Source organism: Lactuca serriola, chromosome 9 (genome assembly GCF_051521515.1).
Source record: "Lactuca serriola cultivar US96UC23 chromosome 9, Lser_US96UC23_V15, whole genome shotgun sequence".
NCBI classification, from domain to species: domain Eukaryota; kingdom Viridiplantae; phylum Streptophyta; class Magnoliopsida; order Asterales; family Asteraceae; genus Lactuca; species Lactuca serriola.
The window spans coordinates 119,233,600-119,253,791 of NC_136416.1; the positions used below are offsets into that span (position 1 = coordinate 119,233,600).

Genomic DNA, 20,192 nt, shown 5'->3' on the forward strand with positions numbered 1-20,192 from the left:
AGAGTTTTGGGTTTGGGCCTTAGTTATGAATCTTGTTGGGCCAGGGGTAAAATGGTCATTTTACCCCAAGTATAGATTATGGATCATGGGTTGGGACACGATTGCTAATTGGGTGACATTTTGGTATTGATAGCTCGAGGAGTTTCCAGGACAGTAGGTAAGGATTTCTTGCGATGAACTTCAACCGTATGAGGTGAGTTACCTTCCCAGTATAAGTGGATCAAAGGCACAAATGTCGGCCCACTAGTAGTTGTTTACAGTATAGATGATTGTCTTTGTGATAATAGTCTTGTATACAAATATATGTTGAGATTTATGCGCTTGTATGCTATGTTATTACGTGGTAGTAGTATGGGGTGAAATAGACCCCGTAACCGGTCGAAAAGACCAAAGGGGTAGGCCAACACCCAGATATGTTAGGCAGTATGTGATTTATGTGTTTATATGCTAGGATATTATGTGGTAGTGGTAGGGGTGAAATAGTCCCTATTACCGGTTAAAAGAGACCGAAGGAGTGGGACAACACCCATATATGCTAGGCGGTTACCGTTTGAAAGAGACCGAAGGGGTAGGCCAGCACCCAGATATGCTAGACGGTTATCGGTTGAAAGAGACCGAAGGGGTAGGCCAGCACCTAGATATGCTAGGAGGTTACCGGTTGAAAGAGACTGAAAGGGTAGGCCAACACCGAGATATGCTAGGCGGTTACCAGTTGAAAGAGACCGAAGGGGTAGGCCAACACCCGGATAAGCTTGGCTGTATGTTTATTGTATGGTATGTGGTATGATGGGGGGAACTCACTATGCTTCGTGCTTACGGTTTTCAGTTTTGGTTTTAGGTGCTTCTTCTTCGAAAGGAAAGGAGCCGACATAATCACAACACATCACACTACTTTTTCCGTACATGAGATCCTTGAGAGTTATACTCTGATGTTTTCTTATGACATGTTTTGTTTATTGACATACAGGTTTTGATATGGGATGATACTATGAATGTTTTCAGATTATCGGTTTTATAATTACTTAATTGAAAATGAAATTTTTGGTCATGAATTTTGGGATGTTACATCAATCTACCTAATCTAGACACATCAGCTTTGATGATATCGAAGAAGGAGTCTTCGGCCACTTTGGAAAGTCCCACGCGAACTCGAGCCTCCGAGAAATCGCGTTTGTCAAGAAGCCAGATGCAAACTGTAGGATACTGGTGGGAGAGGAGGGTGGACCCGCGACGAGCGTTGGCGGAGTGAAGCTTCCAGGCGACGCCTAGTCCAGCGGAGTCGATAGGGTTTTTAATTGGGGATTTTTGAAGCTATGTTTACCTTCCTGATTCTTCTTGTATGTCAATGTCTTTAGAGAGAGACGATGAGTTTTGGAGAGGCGGTGGGGATGATAAGGTAGAGAAGAATTCATGTGGATGATAGAATGTGAAGCGGTGGGGAACATCGAAGTGGGAGCAGAACATAACATTCTGGTCATGATGGCGTTGTAGGAAGGTGATTGTGGCGAGTGGTATCAATCATCGCAGAAGAAATGGACAATCGATTAGAGGAGGAGGTGTTGACGATAATTGAATTAAATTTTTGTTGGTTCGTTTGAAGAAGAAGAGAGACTTGGGAGAAAGATAATGAAGTGGTGCATCAGAGTAGGTGATTGGGTGATAAAGGCGGTGGAGTAAAGCACACATAAGATGAGGATTTTCTAGAATTGATGGTAAGAAGCATCGAGATAACTGTGTCAAAAGATAAAAAAAATACAGATAAAAAAAAAGTAAAATAGGAAAGAAAAAAAATCTCCACCAATAAGAAGAGAATACTGTTTCTAAGAGGGTGTAAATTAATATATTATATAACCACACTTCATTGTCATAAATTAGAAAAAAGATATTACTAACAAATTAACATTTTAGCTACATAATAATATAAAAAATTGATTCATTGGTTGCTAACAGCGGCCTTATTTTACTAATATAAATAACATAACTGAAAAATATAATAATATTTTATCATCCATACATAAATTACTAGTATTTTTTTCCTTCATCATCACTATCTATCATTTAATTTAATTTAATATCTTTGTCTACGGCATTTAATAATCCTTGAGAATTTTACGCACTTGCTCTAGTGTCACAAAGAGCACCACAGTAAACGGACCCTGTCTTGAAATCGTCGGTATGAATCCTTTGTATAATGCCATCGGCCCCTCCGCCCTCACCGTCTTCACTGCACAATCCACCGCCCCCTTATATGGTGGCTCAACCCCTTCCTCCACCTTCATGTTCATTACCCTAGTCTTTATTACGTCCACCGGATTCGATGCCACAGCCGCCACAAACCCTGCTGCAAAGCTCGCCGTTACATGTGTCCCCAACCCATCTCCCATCACCCCCTTTGATAATATGGTCTCCTTGATCTGATCGTACGACGCCAGCTGCGACGCCGTCACGATCATCGCTCTGTTCACCGTCAGCGACGATCCTCTCCAGAGACTGGTTACACCCTCCTGCTTCACCATCCTCGAGATCGCATCTGCAACACCTTTGTAGTTCCTCCGTTGAGCAGCCGGGAGCCTCCCGTCGGCTTGCATCCTCACCATAGCGACATCAGCTGGGTTCCCGACGGCAGCGCCGATCCCACCTGCTAACAACCCGGATCCGATCTTCCTGGTTAGCGTGAGGTTACCGGTGTTTGGGTCAGACCACTTTTCTTTAAAGATCTCGTACAGACCCATTCTGGTGGTGGAGTAGAGCGTCTGACGGAGAACTGTGGCAGAGACGCCGGAGAACAAAGCAGCAACGCCTTCAGTCCGGAATATCTTCACACCCACCGATATGGGTCCGGCCGGCGGCGGCGGCCTTGGCATGGTGATTGTTGCACCACTAGAGCCATTGAGAGCGAAAACAGTGGCGGATTCGCCCTGTAACTGCATACGGACTTTGATTAGATCAAGAGGATGAGTAGAACAACCTGCGATGATAGAGGCGATACCACCTTCAACGAATCCTTTGACACCCATTTGAATAGAAATCAAACTTGGGAAAAAAGAATGGAAGAATCAAAAGGACCAATTAGGATTCAAATCACTGGAAACAAGGAGATGGGAATGGAGCCCAAAGGCTATGGAGGAAGAATGAGGAATCACGGGTCTGTGAGACATAAAATTTATGAAGTTGACAGTGAAAAGGAAGGAAATGAAGTGAATTGAATTGGTTTGGAGGGTGATATTTATTGATGGAATTAGGAGAGAAAGTCGGATGAGGAAGAAGAATACGCGTCGGCGATTTTTATCATAATTGGGTGTGATTTGAATTGACTTTTTGGTAAAGAGAAAACTAATATACGTGTTTATTAAATGCTCTTATTTTGAAATCTATTTAAGAAAACTTGATCTTACAAAACCTTTTTTCTTGACAATTTTGTATTATTTTGTAATTAGATTTTTTGAAATCCAAATGAATAACAAATTTAAAATAATAATAATAATAATACAATTTCAATCAATTAAGGTAATTAAGGTAAAATTCTTGTAATTCAGAGTTCCAGTAAAGGAAAATAAAAGGAATCGAAAGGAATGTATGGAGAGAAAAAAAGGATGGAAAAAAATAATAATAATGGTGCTATTAAAATAATGAAAAAAATATAAAAAATATATAAAAAGACATGTTAAGCTTATTTCCATCATGATTCACAATCCCTTGAATTTGAACGAAGATTATGAGTGAAGATTATCCATCCACTTCTCTTTTATTTAAAACTAAATTATGGTCGTGTTAAATGCAGGAACACATAAATAAAATACAAATTTATATAGATATTATATAATAATTATAAAAAAAAGCAGAGTTATTGTTATTATTAAAATGTATAGAAATTACACTAAAATCGGTAAATATTTATAGTATTGAAGGACTTCTTAGGTTTGAGGGAGTGACCTTGTCACCCCTCTCGCCAAAAGGTTCGCTATGAGATGCTATACCATCCCTAACAGCTCGCTAAAGGATACGTCAGAAAGAACTCGTTAAGAAGCTAGCGAGATGAGAGAGAATGAAGAGCTTAAACTGATTGGTTATTTTATTTTTCTATTGTTGTTTTTTTCATGATTCACCTTCGGTGTTGTTGCCTCCCTCAATCTCCTCTCCACAAATTTGAGTTATTCACTTGCTTTCGGAAAAAAAAAATCGCAATTTCTAAGCTTGAAAATGGAAATGGGAAGAAGATAGAAATTTGAATTTGATAGAAATAGACCTCCAAAAATCACATACTTACACATCACACCCCTTATCTTAATTCCTCTCACAAACCTAGTTTCTGAAATTACCAAAAGGACCCTACACTTAAATTTTATACTTATTTTCATGTACTTGATTTATATTATATTAATTGGCACATCAGTTTTTTGAGTGTCATCTCATTTTTTTCCATTTAGCATCTAATCTTAGCATTTGGTAGGGAGTGGTAACAACCTTAGCATTCCTTTCTTTTTTTCTTAAATTAAACTAATTTATTTTAATACACAAACATTTTTATGTGTGTGTGTGTGTGTGTGTGTGTATATATATATATATATATATATATATATATATATATATATATAGCCAACCATGCGTGAAAATGACCCTAGTTTAATTCCTCTCACAAACCTAGTTTCTGAAATTACCAAAAGGACCCTACACTTAAATTTTATACTTATTTTCATGTAATTGATTTATATTATATTAATTGTTGGTGGTTTAAAAAAATAAATTTTGATTAATATTTGTGCATAAAAAATGTTTGTGTATTAAAATAAATTAGTTTAATTTAAGAAAAAAAAGGAATGCTAAGGGTGTTACCACTCCCTACCAAATGTTAAGATTAGATGCTAAATGGAGAAAAATGAGATGGCACTCAAAAAACTGATGTGGCAAGATACTAAGAGTGTTACCATTCCCCTTAGTCTTATTAGACAACAGTTGTTGTTTTATTAGTTCAATGACCTTGCTCGTCACATATAAGTACTTTTAAACATTTTTTACTTGTGACAAGGAAAACAACTATATATATAGCCAACCATGCGTGAAAATGGGTCTACACAAGTATAATCCAACATTTGACAATGTACTTTCAAAATACATTGTTATTTTATGGCTATATTGCGAAATATAATTGTTTATTTAAAAAAAATAGCAATTTATTTATGTTCCTTCAAAATGAACCACATAAAACCCCCCACAATATTAAATATAAAGAAACTATAACCAATAAATCTGCAACGAAGCTAATCATCTCCTTCCACTTCATCTCTAATATCAGGTCTTTTTTCCTTAATCTGAGTTATTGTCACTATCATCGACAATGTTAAGATTCATTGATTGCTTCTTTTTTATTATAGGGATAATATGACAGAAATCATTTATCAGGTGCATCATTTATGTTTATATCTTCGTTTTTTTTGTTGATTTTGATATGTCTTCTTCGGTTTACCACCATCTTTTTTTTTCAGACTCCTTTTTTTATGAAATAACATTTTTTTTGTGAAATTCGTTCTACGGTTTTAAGTATGTGCAGGTACGTTGATTTTTTTGAAGTAAAGAAAATAGGGTTTTTGTTCGATGTTGGTTCCTAGGTTTGGTTATTATTTTTTGTGATTTCTCATAATCCATTGTGTTTTAGTTTCCATCTTTATCTACAATCTTTATGTATAGAGTTGGTTCTTTCCTCTTCACGAGCGGCGATAAGGTTCTAAAAGAGAGTTGGTCTCGGGAATAGTAGTCTCTTTCCAACTCTCGGGTACGTGAGAAAGTAGGGTCTGTAGTAGCGCGCAATTTCCGAACTCGGGTTGTAGTCTACCTGTTTTAATCCCCGATGTTCGCAATCTGCCGGGTCTTTGCCGGGAGGGCTCTGTCAGTCGGTCCCCTGTGGTTGAGGTCATAGCACCCTCGTTGATCTCCACATGGTGGTTGTTGTCATTGCTATCGACATTCAACCCTCGATCACGATTGCCCAACGGGGCACAGGTTCGATGTAGTCGAAACGGTTTGCGGAAACCCTTGCTATGCATGGAGGATTGATTACCTCCGGTTCCGCTTCTGATTCTCCTCATAACCATTCACCATTTATCGGGTTTGGATGGGAAAGTAGGGGTCGTCCGGTAAGTAGGATCTTACTATGTTGTACGTGCGAGAATAGGAGTGGAAGATATAATTACTAGGCGTCTAACTCTATAATTAATTACTTATAGGGGTGATCCTTATTAGTTACTTCTATAATGACATAGTGCATACTAATTACATATAACAAGATATGATAGACCTTCGAATAAGTGATCCTACCCTAGATCCACATCCAAACAAGGAAAAGGAAGTAAGGCAATGACCACAAATTCTAAGTCTATGATTTCTAAGTTATGTAATATCTTAGGGTATCCACTTAGGGACTATAGACCTATTATTAAGGATCTATTTAGTTTTCATATAAGTTATGATATTACAAAATACTCCTATAGTATTTTAAACTCGTGTTCTGTTCTAATGTTCTCATTGTGGTAGTGTTGGTAAGTATTTAGACTTGTTGCCATCTCACAACCATTCTTGGGTATGTGCTAATCACTCCTCGGACTAGCATAGTTGATCAGGCTATGCCATTCCCAAGACTGATCATAAACCCCCGAGCTTACCTGTGATATTCAACAATCGTTACTTTTGTTTTGTTCGAGAATGATGCTGACCTTAATATGTATGCATGCATGTATACTTTTAATAGGAGTTTATTTATTTCTAAAAGTATGATCGTTTTGAAAACTTTAAATCAAATACTTTCAGTCCCAATGCATTTATAGTTTGTATATCTTATGTGGTTCAATATACTGAGTTCACTATAAACAATGCTCTGATACCAATCTGTCACACCCCCAAACCAAGCATGGCGGAAACGTCCGGGGGTGGACGACTTCATGTAGAGTATCACAACAACGAGTATAATAGTGCTCAAAGTAAATACAACCATCATAAATATAATTGAAAAAGTTACACCAAAGTATATGTTTACATGATTCGAATCAATTACATTATGATACAAAATGAACTGTTTGACGATTTATCGTCTCATCCTCAAAACGTTGTTGATTTCCTGTTTTCACTGAATTCTTGAGAATACAAGTAGTTTTGAAAAGTGTCAACACAAAGGTTGGTGAGTTCATAAGTTTTTGACAGTAAGAGTTTGATAATCGATCTTTGTAAATAGATGTATGTTACCAAGAAAAATCCAATATTTTCCTTATAAAAGTTATGTGGTCCTAAATTCCAGGTCCGAAGATGAAAAAGTATTTGTCATACTTAAGGATATAAATGTGGTTTTAAATTGGCGTAAAACCCTTTCTGATTTAAGAAAAATCCCGAAATGAATGATGTGTAGTCTTAAATACCAAGACTGAAAATATACCATAATATCTGTAATTATTGATATAAAAAGTGATTTTAAATCGACATAAAACCCTTTTTGATTTATGAAAATCCCTGTAAACTTTATGTTGTTAAATCCCTATGTGAGCCGCTATAATCATACTAATGACTGAATAAACCTGCCACGACGTTTCTCAGGTGTCGCGAAACTGAAATGACACTTGTCACCTCAGACCTGCCGGTCTAGCTGTTGCAAGCAGCTCTGGTGTGGGTTTTTCAATCCCAATATAGATCTATACACAACTATCACGTTCTCCCTCTAGGAGACTCTGATTATAACTACCAGGAATTTAGATTCCGCACTCGGACGTACGGAAGAGATTGTCTCACAATTTAGGTTAACAAGTTTACGTGTGGTGTGCATGAGTGTAAAACCTTTTTCTGTGGGAATAAAACCTTCCGAAATGTGTTTGTTGTGTTAGTGGAAACATAAACCATACCTATTATAGTTTATCCCAAAACGTTTGTAATGTATAAGAACTCTTTTATGAAAACGCATTTGTGTTATGAATCCATAAACTATGCTTATTATAGCTTAATATACGTGTTCTAAATGAATGAATAATCTTATCATGAATGAATAAGTTTCAGTTTATGATGATAAACTAACAAGGAAACACATTCAATATTTAGAACTTATTGTTATACACTTTGCTCAACATAATACAAAGTGTTATGAAATTTATATGCTGTTAACTAAATTTAACCTTCCTGCGTTGTTTTAGAAAAGGCATAGAAAAATCATACGAAGTCGAAAACTAAATCCGTAAATTCTGAGAGTTCCCAAAATGTGTCTAATTTACTCATAATTTTTATCACGATTTTTAATGACCTCCAACTTGGGTGAAATAGTCCATAATCACAGACTGGTCCGGGTTGGTGTTTGAAATGATAGGCAGTTTTGTAAAAATCACCATAAACTGTAGAAAAATCGTATGGAGATGTGCAAGTAGTCATTTTAAATCTAAGAACTGGAACTACTTACACCTAAAACATTTTTTCAAACAAAAATGTTTAAGTTGTCCAAAACAGTCCGTGAATGGAGTCCAACTTTTCTGATGAAAGCTGTTAGAAAATTTTAGTTATGTTCTTGGTGTTTTAACTTGTATTCCCCCCCCCCCCCCCCTAAAAACTTGAGAAAACATGAAAATGTAGAGATATGAACTCACCTTGAGTAGTTTCAAAAGATGGGTGTTGAAGAAGAGACGTGTTCAACTCAAGAACACTTGAAGAATCACTTGAAGATTCGAAGATCTAACAAGAATGTGATGATGTTTGTGTAAGCAATCTATGATTTTGAGTAGGAGGATGTGTAATAATCATAAGAAAGATGATGATACTTACTAAATGAAGGAGAAAAGTCTTGGAGTATGCCTTGAAGTTCTCGAATTTGAGAGAGAAAGATGAGAGAGTTTGGAGTGTGATTCTTGGTGGAAAAATAAGAGAATGAATGAAGTGTGAGGAGAGAGGGTGGATGTTCCAGCTCTAAGAACGTGGGAAATGGCTGGAAATAATGAGAAAAGACTTATGAAGTGACTAGGGATGGGCTGATGGTGAATAGTGACATGGAGTGGGTATGGGAGTGGTTGCTTGTGTCATAGAATAAAGGAAAGTCAACACTCCACCTCTTGTACTTCACCCACTCTTCTTGGATAAGGTTTATCCTTAAAAACATGATTAATCATTAATTAAGGGGTCTTATATGTTAAGATAAAGTTTTGGGTGGAAATCCCGTGTTAAAATGATGAAAAACGAAGTTAAAATGAAGTCGTAGTCGATAACCGGAAAGAATTGATCCTCCAACGAGGCCTCTCAGATTGGGTCGGAGGTTCGGTCCTCCTGAGGCTAGGCGCAAGGCGAAGCGAAGCGGTACAGCGAGAAGAGCAGGCTCGGTCCGAAGTAGTCAGAAGAGAAATAGACCGAGGGCATCATGGAGCGAAATGGACCGAGGCTCGGGTTCGGGTCTTGTGCGAGGTTCGGGCCCGAGAGGACCCTTCGGGTTCGGTTCAGCAGCCTTCGGGTTCGGCTCAGAAGGGTTCAGTCCCTAAGAGGACTTTCGGCCATAAGAGGGATTTCGGGTCCTTAAGAGGGGTTTCGGGTCCTTAAGCCTATTTTACTCGTTTTTACCCCGTTTCAAGCCGTTTTTGACCCGGTTAAGGGTCGGGATGGCCCGAATGACTTCAAAAAGTTACGAGAACTTTTGAGAGAGATTTGGGAAAGATTTCACATTCTTGGAGAGATTTCTCATACAAAGAAAGATTTGGGAGAGATTTCATATTCTTGGAGAGATTTCTCATACAAAGAGAGATCTGGGAGAGATTTCACATTCTTCGAGAGATTTGGGAGAGATTTCATATTCTTGGAGAGATTTCTCATACGAAGAAAGTTTTGGGAGAGATTTCACATACTTAGAGAGATTTGGGAGAGATTTGACATACGTGGGGAGATTTGGGAGAGATTCTTGATAAAGAGAGATAGAGTGAAAACGATTGAGAAAGGTTTCGTGTGTGACAATTGTGAGTGTCCGGCTTCGCAATGCAAGGTCTGTAAACCCTGTTAAGTCTTGTTTAAGGATCTTACACACTCCCGATGAGTATGCAACATTGTTTGATTGTTTGGCTCGCCACATACCACCGTTTTAGGTTAAGGAGATCTAGATGTACGTACTTTCGATTAGTGATCTCTCATTAGAATAGTGAGTTGTTTAGAATTTACATAACGTAAACTCTAGTACCCACGGGCAAATTGAGTCGAACGGTTTGACTTGTTGACTTCAGTTGACTTTGACTTGACTGGAAATTGACGGTTGTCACAATGCAAAGCGTACAACATAATGAAAAAAACAAAAAAACCCTTATGAGGTAAATGTCAATTATGATTCTACCCCTTTTCCTCTTGTAACAATTATCTCACTTCAAAACTTCAAAACATCTGTTTTTGTGTTTCAGCATATTATTGATAGCATGAAAGATCCAAGCATTGTTGCATTTTGGTTAATCACAATGCCTCAAATTATGGGAGGATTTAAATATGATGATGAGGTCAAACATAAAATATGGTGGTACTACAAGGTTCTTCTTCTTCTTCTTATTTATTTATTTACTTATTTTTTAATTCAACTTTATTATGAAATTAAATATCATACAGTGTAAATTGCTGGCGAAATACTGTTACCTTAAGGCCAAAGAATTATAAGGTAACCCGGGATACTCGTAACCATACTGACTAGAGTTCCAGACGCCCTACAAGCGTCTATAAGATGTGACATTTATCACCCGTTGGCTTGGTAGGCCGGGACTGTAGCTAGCAATCTGGGTGCGGGGTTGTCAATCCCGTATAGATCTATACACACAATGTCCGCTCTCCCTACAGGAGACTCTGGTTACCAACTAGACTACGGAGAAGGCCGTGTCCTGAAGATGCATCCCAAATAGTTGGTAGAGACTTCCAACTAGTGGGTTTCTAATGTAAGTGCTGAACTAGAGGTAGAGACTCTTAACTGAATTGACTGAAGTAAACCCGTATGTCTATGCTTGTGTACATAATATATAAGTAATGAATCAAACGACCTTCGGATAGACATCCGATCCCACCAGACCACATTTCAACAAAGAAAAGGAAATAGGGCGGACAAGCCTTCCTAAGTCCTTCAATCATTATTTATATGCATCTATACAAGCACAGACATACATCTAACCACGACTGAGTGTGTATCAAGTAGAAGTGATTCTTGTGAAGTAGGAGTGTCTAATAAGTGAAGTAGGAGCGGTCACAAGCAAAGTAGGAGTGTCGAACAAGTGAAGTAGAAGCGGTCGCAAGTGAAGTAGGAGTGTCGAACAAGTGAAGTAGAAGCGGTCGCAAGTGAAGTAGGAGTGTCGAACAAGTATAAGCGTATCACGAAGTAGAGACGACAATAAGTGAAGTAAGAGCGTCTATCGGTATAATCGACTACAAGTATAAGTGAAAGCATTACTAAGTATGAGTATAAAATAAGTATAAGCGAAGGAAAAGTATCTAATAAGTAAAAGTATATGTCGTGAAAGAGAATCTTTGATGAAAAAACCTTTATATTCGGAGAAAATCACAATTTGTATGCTTTTGTAAAAACATGTTTGAAAACCTTTGGAAATCTTTCATAAATCAGTTTAGAATGAATTTATACAAAACAGTATAAGTAAGAGTTTTGAAACGAATGAAAACCTTTTAGAAAACCATTATAGTGTCCTACTCGGTAAAACAGTATAAAGTGTGGTAAAATCTTGTGCATGCGGGTTATCAATCACATGTGATTGATATGATAACTGGCATGTTTAACTTGTATTCCCCCCCTTATAAAACATGTGAAAACATTTAAAAGGTTCATTCAGGGGTATGAACTCACCGTGTGTAAGTAGGTCCGACGAAGATGCCGTTTGGGCGTTCGGTGTCACGCAAGGACTTCAACACACACAATGACCTATTTAACATATGATAACATATGTTCACATACAATTAGTATATTTAATACTAATTAAACAAATATACGCACTCAAAGGAGCGGAAAACACTTCGGATAAGTGTTTGGGTGTCCCGGGTAGCGTCTAAGGGTGTGTATGGCTAAGGAATGGAGTTTACTCTCCAAGAGTAAACCCCTAACACCATGTTTACGGCCCAGGGACTACTCACCATGAGTTTACAACCGTAAACTCATGGTGATGGGTTCTAGGGTGTTTTAATGCTTCTACTTGCTCATGGAATTATTCTAAGTCCAAAACCATAAGGTGTGAATGAGTTTAAAGCTTGAAATGGCCCCTTTGAGGAGTTTACGGCCATAAGCAAGGGAGCTTACTTCCGTAAGCTCCTATACCCTCTTTCTTTTGGTGTTTTAAGGGCTTAAGTGGTAGTGGGTAAATTCCTAAGCATTTTTCCAAGTCAAATGGGGAGTTTAGGGCACCAAATAACCCCTTTGTGGGAGTTTACGGCCCAGGCACCCTTCCATGATGGGTTTATGGCCGTAAACTCCTTATGGAGTTGTTTTAATTGAATTTAAGGTCCCTAGCTTGTTGTTGGTCATTTCTAGAATTTAATCTAAGGCCATTGGTGTGTTCAAGGGCATTTTTAACACACAAAAATGAGTTTACTCCCCATGAAGAGGAGTTTACGGCCCAAGCATGTTCTTGGGCAGTAAACTCTTGTTTACTCTTCCAAATGCTAGTTCCAGGTGTTCTAAGTCCGATTCCATAAGCCTACAAGTCATATCTAAGCCTTAGGGACAATTTGGAGGGGTTTTGGGGCTTAAAAACCCCATTAATTGGTGTTCACGTCCCAAGAGTGTTCTTGGGCCATAAACTCATGATGTTGTCCCTATTTTATGTTTTAAACTCGAATTTGTATGCTAGATAAGTTATACAACGAGTTAGGATAGTTTACCTACTCGTTTGGGGCTCGAAACGGATGATTTTTGGCTCGGGAAAAAGTTGTAGAGAGAGAGTTTGGAGAGTGTAAAAAGTCTCCAATGGACTCCACTCACCCTTATATAGGGGTTGGAGTTGGGGCTCAGTGGGATTCTACCCGATACTGTCGTTATACGGGGCTTTTGGTCGCACCCGATTTAGTGGTCATAATAATAAAAACTAACTTTTTCTAAATTACTTTGGAAATGTAATTTAAGTGTTTTCATTTACCTTATTACGACTATAACGACATAAAAACATAAATAAATAAAACATTTATTTATTTAATGACCTCTTATTAACGGAACCTTTATACAGTGGAATATTCCGTTAACGGTGACGGGGTAATGTAACGGAATAAACTTTGGGTTGTCACATCATCCCCCCGTTAGAGGGAATTTCGTCCTGAAATTCAGGTCTAGGCAAGGAAGTAGGTATGAATGGCCAAGTAGAGGTAAGAGAGTACTTCCTATACGGTTGTCCTCGCATTCCCAAGTGATCTCTGGTCTGTGTTTGACATTCCAACAGACCCTCACGTACGGGATGCGGATTTCGTCTCGTGTAGCTAGTGGGTTCCAACTGGTGTATCTACAAGGTTAAGGTTCTCAATGGATTCTATCAAGATGAGTGAGGCACGACGAGTGATGTCGGGTAATCGCATATCTAGTCTAAGAAGTGGATTGATCAGGTGTGAATCTTGTGGTATATCTGAAAGAAGTAGCGGCCTGAAAAGGGTTGGACCAAATATCTGAGGATTCTCAGATGGTACTAGGCTCTCGGAAGGGTAGAGCCTTTCAATACTTAGAACATAGTGTACTTCTATGGCAAGATCGTCACTGGCACGATCGCCACTCCGAAATGCCTATCGTTCTCTCCTGTACTGGTAGTGTAGTCCTTCAGGTTGGTTCTTAGAGAGCTCGAGTGGTCTTTGGTTTCGTGTTTCCTGTCAACAAGCTGATAGAGACTTTCTAGATCGTCGAGTGGGTTGCATGACTATGGTTGTCTGCTTGCTATAAAGTGTCTATCTCAAGCTTTGTGCAAAATGAATCTGCACTAAGGGATCTCGAGATACGGAAACCCTGAGGGTCGGGGAGATAGGGTTTCACTAGACGAGTGTTGGGCTATCTCGGGAGGTGGTTCTACTATCTCTGTGTGAGATGGTATTTGTGGAACAACTAATAGTCCAATTAATCCCTAAGACTTTGGTTTATTCTAGTGCGGAAAGCGTATGTTCCTGCATAACCCTTCGACTAACACCAAGGCTAGTGTCAAGTCTATAATCTCTTCGAGATCTGGGTCATGAGTTTTAACGCAACTACTTCCGCACTTGACCAAGTATTCTTGGCTGCGAAGGTTATCCTGTGGTTCTCGGTATTCTAGTGTTCACTTCGGAGAGTGAATTTTTATCGTCTACGGGACGACGACGATTTCCTCCATGCGAGAGGGTGGAGGGTGATAGGCACTACTTGTCTATAACAGAGTGGCAAGGTGCCTGAGCAGTAAGAGCATCTACTACAACTACTCTTCCGAAGGTTCTGAGTTTGCTCGGTCTAGGTCAATTCTAGTGGGTATAGGGTCCCATCACTCAGAACTTTACTAGCTCAACCTGCAGTGATTCTCTTGATTCCGGCTCCTATGTTATGGAATATGGTGAAGGGCTTTTCTAAGAGGTTCGTGGTAGAGCTCACGCTTCGCCTAACTACGAATACCGGGTGTATGCAAGCAGTACATAATTGAGGTCGACAGGATGTTCAGCTGTGCGACTCCACCCCAAACCCAAAACCCAACGAGGAACAGGGAATAGGGAGGAAACACACACCTTAAATCTTTTTTATCTCAATTATATGCCACCTCTACGCATATACCTAGTTATAGTGGTCAGTCTCATGAGTTCTAATCTCTATGCTTACGAACCTGACGTGCGAGGTGTGAAGGGTCTTTTTGGGGAAACTATGAAGTACGCTTCGGATGGTTGTTGTCTTCTAGAGTATCTGCAATGTCGTTCACTTCGGTGTTCATCTGACTACGAGGGGTCGTTCGACGGCGCGTGGTACCCTCTCTTGGTTACTTCGGAAGGTTTGAGATAAGATGGACGATTGACGGATCGCATTAGGTTAAATTATTTGTGTTATGTTTAGGTTCAAAAGAACCTTTATTTGCCGACATGGCTACGGAGAAAGTTCTTTTTACACAGCACTAAGGATGTACACATGGTTGCACGAAGTCCAACCATGATCAATAGAGTCGTCGAAGTTGGCACACTCCAACATGATATATAATGAAGATCAATAGAGTCATGTGCCGAACAGGCACACAAGTTCTAGGCATCTCGGGTTTCGTCCTATGTATCACTACCGCAGATACTTGGACCGATAGAGTCGACGCGGAACTATAGAGATTTCTAAGTGTTTCCGAATAGAGTATCTTTTCATGAAGGAATTCTCACAAGGCATTTCTATAATCGCCTCGCATATACTAGTCATGTATATTTAAGGTCGGGAGGACTGTTGACTGAGCGACTCCGCCCTAAATCCACAACCAAACGAGGAACAGGAAATGAGGCGGCATTCGCTCACTCTAGGTCTGTCCATCTTAAATATAAATGGCAGTAACGTATATGTTTAGCCATTATAGTTTTACCTAATGAATTTTAAATTTTATAACAGTGCTGCGACTTTCGCCTTACTGGGAAGAATTTACATTTGAATTAGTCTTTTATTGTTCTTAGTTTAGTTATCCAAGATCGAGAGACGTACCAAAATCTAACGAGTTCCTGATGCTTCTCCCTAAGCAGTAGAGTTAGGCTCCTCCTGTGTCTTTGTCTTTCCTTCGGTTGGGCAGTCCTTCTTGAAGTGTCCCATTTCACCACATATGTGGCAAACTGTGCGGGTCACCACATTGGTGGTTGATGTAATGAACTCAATCGGGGTTCTACAGACGCGAGCGGTATGCCCCAGCATGTGGCACCTAGCACAATAGAGTTCCCGGCAGGCACCATGATGATGGTAGCTGCACTTGCTGCAGTGGGGAAGGTCTCCTAGGTACGGTCTTCTTGGAGTCGGGAGGGAAGGATTGACAGGGGTATAGACAGCCTCAGCTCGTTGCCCTTCGGAAGGTGCTTGAGCCGAGGTACTTCCCTCCTCAATCTTGAGTTTTCTCTTTAGTGGGTTTGAGTGAGGTTCTTGGGTGGCTGAGTATGGAAGTGTTGGTTGCTGCTGTTCGTTGCCAGGAGTGGAAATCCCGACAGGGCCCTTGCTAACATTGGCGGTGTTAGCATTCAGGTGAGCCATGACAGCTGCTACGGCTGCTGAGACTATAGCTTGGAACGTAGCTTCATCGAATAAGAGAGTAGGTTTCTTGCTTGTGGATTGGTTACGCTTCTTCGGTGGCATGGTTTTCCTACACGGAAAGGAATACAAGGTAATGAGAGACGATGGTTAACCCTGGACATTTCTGTTATGAACGTATTAGGCATAAATTTTCCCGTGGCTCGGGTACTGGTCGTCTGAGTGTCGACCTACATCCCTATGATGTAGTCCTGGTAATCGAAGTGGGGGTATGAGTATCAGAAAAAGGCCATAAGATGCGAGTCGTTCCTACTAAGTTACCTTTATATTGGGAAAGGTTTCACTCTCCGGCCTGGAGAGATTTGAGAACAGTTCGGAACGAAACTGCGGAAAGAGAGGCTCACAAGGGCAAACGGCTAAAATTCTCTCAATAGAGATGCGGGGATCCGCTCTAATCGTGTATCTGGCAACGGGAAACGAAGATTTACCTAACACATAGAGTGAGTAGTGTAACCACTAACTCACTAAATTGTATTATTTTATGGGTGTATTAGCGTGACACACACGAGGAAAAGACAATTCCCGGGTTCCATGTACTGGTTCCCTCGGTCTGCCTCGTATCTTTGACTGGAATCGGCGTTGGTTTCCTTCGGGTAGTTACCTAGGGTTCTTTTCTTGTGAAGACATATTGAATTTCTACCCCTCCTTCCTTCTGATTCCAACTCTGAGTGTCCTCACTTCATGATGGATGACTGGGAATCTCCGAAGTTTAGGCGGATTTCCTCACCGATGTCCCTAAAAGAATATAGGCACTTGGTGAATTCAATAGTCTCGACCCAGTTCATTTATTTCCGAACAGGAAATCTTCTCAATGAACCTTCTCTGGGTCTGAATCAACTCATCTGTCGAGCACTGAAGTGGATAGGGTTGTCTATAGGGTTCACGCGAGAATGGAAATGTCTAAAGAATCCTAAGAGATTATTAACATTTCACTGGATGATCCTTATGGAGTCCTGCTACGATTACACAGGGTATACAAATCATATATAGCTTAGATCCGATAGGCCTTCGAATATGTGATACTACTCTAGAACCACATCCCAACGAGGAAAAGGAAATAGAGCGAAACCACACATTCTCAGCCTATGGGATCCTTATTATATATAACCTTGGGAGTATACCCTCTGTAGTTGTAGGTATATCAATAAGGATCTTTTTAGTTATTCACGCAAGGTTGTTAGTGGATTCTAAAATACCCCTATGGTATTTTAATTCTTGTTTGATTCTTACCTTCTGATTATGATTCTGGGATTAGTGTGGATCTTTTAGTGTTCTAAAATACTCCTATAGTATTTTAACTTTATGTTTGGCTCTAGCATTCCTAGTTGGTAAGTTTCAGACCTGTTGTACACCACTATCGCTCCCAAGCACACGTTCATCGCATCTCGGATAAATGTAGTTGATCAGGTTACATTTATCCCAACTTACGATTACATAACTGCCCAGGTTTGACTGTAGTGCTCAACATCCGAAGACTTTTATTATTTTTCTTCTTGTGATACTTTTGTTCGAGTGTTTAGATTTTGGATGTTATTATACTTTGGTAAAATATGGTTATATTTTAAAGTATAATTTCTTGGTCAGAGTGTTTTATCCCTTTGTGTTTATAGGTTGTATATCTTTTATGAATTGATATACTTAGCTCACTATAAACAATGCTCTGATACCAATCTGTTACACCCCAAAACCGGAACGGCGGAAACGTTCTGGGGTGGATGACGTCATGTCAAGTATCACAACACATCCATTATTGTAATCAAAGTACAACAAAACATTGCATTAATAGTAATAATTTTACATGGTTGCATTACAACAATTCAAAGTAATACAAGTAATAGAATAGATACAACATGATACTAAGCTATCCTCATCAACAACTCCGAGATGTACTTGTCTAATGCTAACTTGAGAATACAAGTTATTTGAAAAGCGAGTATTAGCATTTTTACAATGCTGTTGAGTTCATAAGTATTTAGTGACATTTCATTCAATAACTTTATAAAGTAAGAGTTTAAGTGTTTACAGTGTATTAGAGTTCTTTCCAGAAAATCCTATATTTTCTTTAATCAAAGCAGCCTTCTACCAAGGCTGGTCAGTGTTATGTGGTAAAAAGTGGTTTTCCTTTAATTGCTATCATTATCAAAATACTGAATTTGGTTATTAAAGAAAGCAAGAGACAATAGGAAAATAACATATGCCTCAGCAGTGAGGACTGCTGACTAAGACAAAGGAATCATAGACTCCAGGAGAGTATCGAACTAACGACACGCCTGGTTCAGCCTAACAAATAGAGACACAGACCCCAGAAGGTACCAAATGAAAGGTATAGCTGGTGAGGTCCAAAACAGTGAATACAGACCGCAGACAATATCAAATGAAAGATATGTCTAGCAAGGTCTAAAACAGTGAATACAGTGATTACTGTGGATACTGTGAATACAGTGGATACAGACCCCAGACAGCATCAAATGAGAGATACGTCTTGTAAGGTCAAAACAGAGGAGATAGACCCCGGACAGTATCAAATGAAAGATACGTCTTGTAAGGTCAAAACAGAGGAGACAGACCCCAGACAGTATCAAACGAAAGATACGTCTTGTAAGGTCAAAACAGTGTGACTCTGAAAATGAATTACCAGCATACAGTGTAAATTGCTGGCGAAATACCGTTACCTTAAGGCCAAAGAATTATAAGGTAACCCGGGATACTCGTAACCATACTGACTAGAGTTCCAGACACCCTACAAGCATCTATAAGATGTGACATTTGCCACCCGTTGGCTTGGTAGGCCGGGACTGTAGCTAGCAGTCTGGGTGCGGGGTTGTCAATCCCGTATAGATCTGTACACACAATGTCCGCTCTCCCTACAGGAGACTCTGGTTACCAACTAGACTACGGAGAAGGTCGTGTCCTAAAGATGCATCCCAAATAGTGCGTAGAGACTTCCAACTAGTGGGTTTCTAATGTAAGTGCTGAACTAGAGGTAGAGACTCTTAACTGAATTGACTGAAGTAAACCCGTATGTCTATGCTTGTGTACATAATATATAAGTAATGAATCAAACGACCTTCGGATGGACATCCGATCCCACCAGACCACATCTCAACGAAGAAAAGGAAATAGGGCGGACAAGCCTTCCTAAGTCCTTCAATCATTATTTATATGCATCTATACAAGCACAGACATACATCTAACCACGATTGAGTGTGTATCAAGTAGAAGTGATTTTTGTGAACTAGGAGTGTCTAATAAGTGAAGTAGGAGCGGTCGCAAGCAAAGTAGGAGTGTCGAACAAGTGAAGTAGAAGCGGTCACAAGTGAAGTAGGAGTGTCGAACAAGTGAAGTAGAAGCGGTCGCAAGTGAAGCAGGAGTGTCGAACAAGTATAAGCGTATCACGAAGTAGAAACGACAATAAGTGAAGTAAGAGCGTCTATCGGTATAAGCGACTACAAGTATAAGTGAAAGCGTTACTTGTAACAACGCAAATTTTCAAACAAATTTTTCCTTTTAAAAATAGAGTATTTTTATTCAAAACAAGGCATAAATAATTTAAGTGTCATGTCAAATACAAACTGTCTAAATCCCAAGATCATAAAAACATTCTTCAGTGTGTACTGATCACGCCGGCGCCTTCCCACGGTCCTCGCTAGTACCTGAAACACATCCATGTCAACTGTAAGGATAAATGCTTAGTGAGTTCCCCAATATACAACTTACGCACATACGCCTTTCCAGGCCCTGACCTTCCGGTCCTCAGCACAACGCCTTCCGGCCCATAACATAATCGCCTTCCGGCCCATAACATATTGCCTTCCGGCCCACATAACATACATAGCACATATAACAAATAACTTACCACATATAGCATACATATCACATATCATATCTGACCTTCCGGTCACACAGTCAAACCCTTCCGGGTACAGTATAGTGAGAAGACTCACCTCGTGAATGCTGAAAGTTAGCAAATCCT

General features: G+C 39.5%; 1 pseudogene; it reads right to left on the reverse strand.

The window, feature by feature from the left end:
* Nucleotides 1–1,936: 1,936 nt before the first annotated feature.
* LOC145072916 (mitochondrial uncoupling protein 5 pseudogene) lies at nt 1,937–3,257 on the reverse strand (annotated as a pseudogene).
* Nucleotides 3,258–20,192: the final 16,935 nt, after the last annotated feature.